This window comes from Bison bison, unplaced genomic scaffold (genome assembly GCF_000754665.1).
Source record: "Bison bison bison isolate TAMUID 2011002044 unplaced genomic scaffold, Bison_UMD1.0 scf7180017864063, whole genome shotgun sequence".
In the NCBI taxonomy this organism is placed as follows: domain Eukaryota; kingdom Metazoa; phylum Chordata; class Mammalia; order Artiodactyla; family Bovidae; genus Bison; species Bison bison.
In genome coordinates this window covers 1,048,358-1,053,838 of record NW_011494635.1, presented here as the reverse complement: position 1 = coordinate 1,053,838, position 5,481 = coordinate 1,048,358, and the positions used below count along the sequence as shown (strand labels likewise).

The 5,481-nt window shown below is 47.0% G+C and overlaps 1 protein-coding gene across 1 annotated transcript in view; it reads right to left on the bottom strand.

The window, feature by feature from the left end:
- Positions 1 to 5,481, bottom strand: part of RIN2 (Ras and Rab interactor 2) — a 178,110-nt gene that overhangs the window by 30,233 nt on the left and 142,396 nt on the right. The gene's annotated exons all lie outside the window — the stretch shown is intronic.

The window sequence follows — 5,481 nt, the reverse complement described above, 5'->3', positions numbered from 1 at the left end:
ATGGACCTAACAGAAGCAGAAGATATTAAGAAGAGATGGCAAGAATACACAGAAGAACTGTACAAAAAATATCTTCATGACCCAGATAATCATGATGCTGTGATCACTCACTTAGAGCCAGACATCCTGGAATGTGAAGTCAAGTGGGCCTTAGAAAGCATCACTACGAACAAAGCTAGTGGAGGGGATGGAATTCCAGTTGAGCTATTTCAAATCCTGAAAGATGATGCTGTGAAAGTGCTGCACTCAATCTGCCAGCAAATTTGGAAAACTCAGCAGTGGCCATAGGACTGGAAAAGGCCAGCTTTCATTCCAATCCCAAAGAAAGGCAATGCCAAAGAATGCTCAAACTACTGCACAATTGCACTCATCTCACACGCTAGTAAAGTAATGCTCAAAATTCTCCAAGCCAGGCTTCAGCAATACGTGAACTGTGAACTTCCAGATGTTCAAACTAGTTTTAGAAGAGGCAGAGGAACCAGAGATCAAACTGCCAACATTCGCTAGATCATCGAAAAACAGAGTTCCAGAAAAACATCTATTTCTGCTTTATTGACTATGCCAAAGCCTTTGACTGTGTGGATCACAAGAAACTGTGGAAAATTCTGAAAGAGATGGGAATACCAGACCACCTGGCCTGCCTCTTGAGAAACCTGTATGCAGGTCAGGAAGCAACAGTTAGAACTGGACATGGAAAAACAGACTGGTTCCAAATAGGAAAAGGAGTATGTCAAGGCTGTATATTGTCACCCTGCTTATTTAACTTATATGCAGAGTACATCATGAGAAACACTGGAGTGGAAGAAGCACAAGCTGGAATCAAGATTGCCGGGAGAAATATCAATAACCTCAGAGATGCAGATGATACCACTCTTATGGCAAAAAGTGAAGAGGAACTAAAAAGCCTCTTGATGAAAGTGAAAGAGGAGAGTGAAAAAGTTAGCTTAAAGCTCAACATTCAGAAAACAAAGATCATGGCATCTGGTCCCATCACTTCATGGCAAATAGATGGGGAAACAGTGGCAGACTTTATTTTTGGGGGCTCCAAAATCACTGCAGATGGTGACTGCAGCCATGAAATTAAAAGACGCTTACTCCTTGGAAGAAAAGTTATGACCAACCTAGATAGCATATTGAAAAGCAGAGACATTACTTTGCCAACAAAGGTCCGTCTAGTCAAGGCTATGGTTTTTCCAGTGATCATGTATGGATGTGAGAGTTGGACTGTGAAGAAAGCTGAGCACCGAAGAATTGATGCTTTTGAACTGTGGTGCTGGAGAAGACTCTTGCAAGTCCCTTGGACTGCAAGGAGATTCAACCAGTCCATCCTAAAGGAGACCAGTCCTGGGTGTTCATTTGAAGGACTGATGCTGAGGCTGAAACTCCAATACTTTGGCCACCTCATGCGAAGAGTTGACTCATTGGAAAAAAACCTGATGCTGGGAGGGACTAGGGGCAGGAGGAGAAGGGGACGACAGAGAATGAAATGGATGGATGGCGTCACCAATTCGAAGGACATGGGTTTGTGTGAACTCTGGGAGTTGGTGATGGACAGGGAGGGCTGGCGTGCTTCGATTCATGGGGTTGCAAAGAGTCGGACACGACTGAGCGACTGAACTGAACTGAACTGGATGTTGGACCCCGACTCCCTGGGTGGGAATGTGTGATCCTAAACTGAGATGTGTTATCCACTCCTTTTTCCACGGTAGGTTCTCAGTGAATGTCTGTTGATTTTACTTGTGAGGGGTTCCAGCTGGAGCCCAAACACTGTCCTTTGTGTGCTGGTGGCAGACCTTCCTCTTGAGTCTTCAGGTAGTGTTTGTCTAACTGTGATGTGTGCCTGAATCCCTGAGGGTCTTGTGAGGCTGCGCTTTGATTCAACAGGTCTAGGGGAGGCTGAGGTTTGGCATTTCTGCCAAGCTCCCTGCCCCTGGATCACACTTTGAGCAGAAAAGTGAAACTAAAGGACCTCATGTGACAACCCTGCCCCTAAACAGTCTGATGCCATGTATGGACCGGGAAACACATGCACTGCAGCACTGCAGACCAGCAGGCCCAAGAGGAAGGAGCTGGGCTTGCAAAAGGATCCTGCCATGGCCAGAGCATAGCGTCACCACCGAGACCTCCTGCTTTGTGATCTCCTGCTTTCTCCAAAAGGGCAAAGGCAGACTTGAGAAACATTTGCTCATCTTCATACACAAGGATCTGGACTTCCCTGGTGGCTCAGATGGTAAAGATTCCGCCTGCCATGCTAGGAGACCTGGGTTCGATCCCTGGGTTGGGAAGATCCCCTGAAGAAGGAAATGGCAACCCACTCGAGTATTCTTGCCTGGAGAATCCCATGGACAGAGGAGCCTGGTGGGCTACAGTCCATGGGGTCACAGAATCGGACGTGACTGAGAGACTAACACTTAGACACAAGGATTAGGGTCACGCTCTCAGCACTGGTGAAATCTAAACAGGATTCAGCACATAGCCTGGCCTGATACAGATGGGAGAGAGTGTGCTTCAAATAAATAGATGAACGAACGTGCAATGACAATAATGACTTCTCAGGAAAGGACTTTTTTTTTTTTTCCCATTGATGGTATTGATCTCACAAAGAAAGCATTCATTCATTCATCCAGCAAAGTCTATGGTCATCCACAATGTGCCAGACGCTCTTCTAGGTGCTTCAAACAAAACTAAGTCCACACCTGCGTGAAGTGTCACTCCAGTGGATGCCAGCAGACAGAGAACAAGAACACAATTCATAGAATCTATGAGAAGCGGATGTGCTCCATGGATAAAAATAAAGCACAAAAGCAGAAAAATAAAGGGGGTTCACGTGTGAGAGTTGGCCTCACATTCCAGGCAGAGGGAACAGCAGGTGCAAAGGCCCTGGGGTGGGAGAGTGTCTGGCGTGTATGAAGAACAGCCAGGAGACACCTCCCCACCCATGCCTGTGGTGAAGTGTGTGAGGGCAACGCCTGGAGTGTTTGTCTGCACAAGATGCTCTGGATATTTCCACTGAAGAAAGTAACTACACCAAACAACTTGTCGTTTACAGTAAGACTGGGCAACACTCTGGGCTATAGCAGATTAAATCTGGACGAGCAGAGAATCTTGGGGCCCTTGAGGCTGTTGACAATGAACAACAAATTAGTAAGATCGATGAAAACAGCAAAACAAGAATAGAGTGTAACAGGGTCAGGAAGGGCTCACATAAAAATATTAGGAGCTGGCAGTCAAGAGGCTCCTCTTTCCAGGGTGTCAAGCCAGGGTCACATCCTGCTTCCAGGAGACCCTTCTTCCCCTAGATGCTGTGATCACCTCCCTCTATTTGTCCCCGTGCATCTGTTCTGGATGAAGCAAGTGGAGTGTCAGGGGACACAGCATTTGTGTAAGAGCTGCTGCCTGACCCAGGAGAGGTCATGGACCTGATGATAATCTTAAATGAAGGCTAATGAGAACCAGAACTTTGTAACGCCAAAGCATCATACAAATATATGTTTCCATGGCTTGCCCACTTCATGAAAACCTACTTTCTTTAGACGATCTGGGAGGAAAACCACGTATTGTCTGACTCAGGCGGGTTCTTTACCACTGAGTCACCTGGGAAGCCCCAAACAAAAACCAACCTACGTTTATTTTAAGATTTTACTTTGCCCAGCACAGTACCTAGAGCCTAAAACATCGCGTGCTTGGTTTTGGTTTTCCTTGATGACAGAGATGGCAGGAAACCACACCTGTCATTCACTCACGGGTGGTTTTAGGCTTTGATCTACTAGAAAATTAGATGTTGTTTGTGAGTCCTCTCCTGCCATGTTGGGCAAGGGCACAATCCAGCCCCTCCTCACGTACACCCACAAAAGAGGGTGCCTCCTTCTCACCTACACCCCGGCTCTAAAACTCTCATGATAGACAAAATAAAGCCATCTTTGTTAAAAATATTTCACTCAAGAGTGTTCGTACCTGCGTACTCATTTTATTTTTTAATTTTGTTTTTACTCCATGTGTACATTTTCTTAAGAGGAGGAGACGGGCTATTAATCACAAAATGTCAACAGAGGGGTCTGCCTGTGAGCACCTATCTTGGCATCATGTGGGTAGGTCACCAAGGCTTCTATGGACTCTGTCCCCTCTAGTCATCCAGTGGCCCCGGACAGCGGTCCCCAGTCTACCATGACCACCGATGGCAGAGATGATATCTTTCTCAGGCTGCCAAACCCTGTATTCTGGGTGGGACGATCTTTTTTTTTTTTTTAAACTTATTTAGTTTCAATTGAAGAATAATTGCTTTACAATATTGTGTTGTTTCTGCTATACATCAACATGAATCAGCCATAGGGACACATATGTCCCCTCCCTCTTGGACCTCCTTCCCACCTCCTACCCCATCTCACCCCTCTAGGTTGTCACAGAGCCTAGGTGGGACTATTTTTCGTAACAACAGCAGGCCCATCAAGACATGAACTATGGCGTGTGAATGCTGGCCAACCTCGCCTCTGGCCCACATGCCAGGTTGATCGTCGCTATCAGGGGCTTGCGCCACAGCAAGTGTGCATGTCTGGGGATGTGGGGGTTCTACACTGCCCTCCTCAATTGAGTGGATTCCCTCACACCCGGGCAGGTGGTGTGGGGTTCCGGTCAATCCCATTTAGGGGTGTAAAAGCCCTGTCTCTTCCCCCTCTGAAAGTGCCTCCCTCATCAGGCTGCTGACCGTGGCTTCAGCTGGCCTGCTCTGGGGACCTCCGGGAGTGGACAGCTTGGTGCCTCCTCTACCATCCCCCACCAAGGGTCTAGTCCAACAGGTGCAACAAACACCTAATTCAGTTTTTGAGAAACAGCCCATATATTAAATTAACATAAAATAACCCGATTCCAAACAGACTTCTCAGCCACGGGTGGGATGGGGATGAGAAGTATCTTTTGCAAAATACCCCAGGAACACATGCCCATCTCTGCTCTGTCAGCTGCAACAGATGTGCAGAAAAACCCAGGGAACTGTGCCCCGCCCCCCTCCCCGCCACCCCCGAGCCAGGCTACCTGAGAGGAGGCAATGTCAGCCTCTGCAGACAATGCGTTTCGATCCTGATTCACAGAAAGAATCCTTGATTTGAGAAACCGGGGTGGCTCACAAGAAAAGAAAGAAAGAAAGGCTTTCCCAATTTGCGCCCTCCTGACACTTGTTAACATCGGGGTTTGGGGCTTAGCTTCATGTACACTGAAACAGTTCCTTTAGTTACAAAAAAGACAGGGGTACCCAGCAGGCCTGAAGGAGAGGGACACAAGATTTAGGGGCTGAAGGCACCCACAATTCTAGATGAACTGCATCCACTGGGGAGTTTTCAGAGACATTAGGACCTTGATTTATTTTGAAGTAGAAAAGGATATATTGCTTTGCCAGGCAAAGGGGGACAGGGAAGGCCTCTGCCTTGAAAACCTATATGTTCCAATCCCAGAGGAGGTTTTTTTTTTTTTTTTTTTATTGGGGTATAG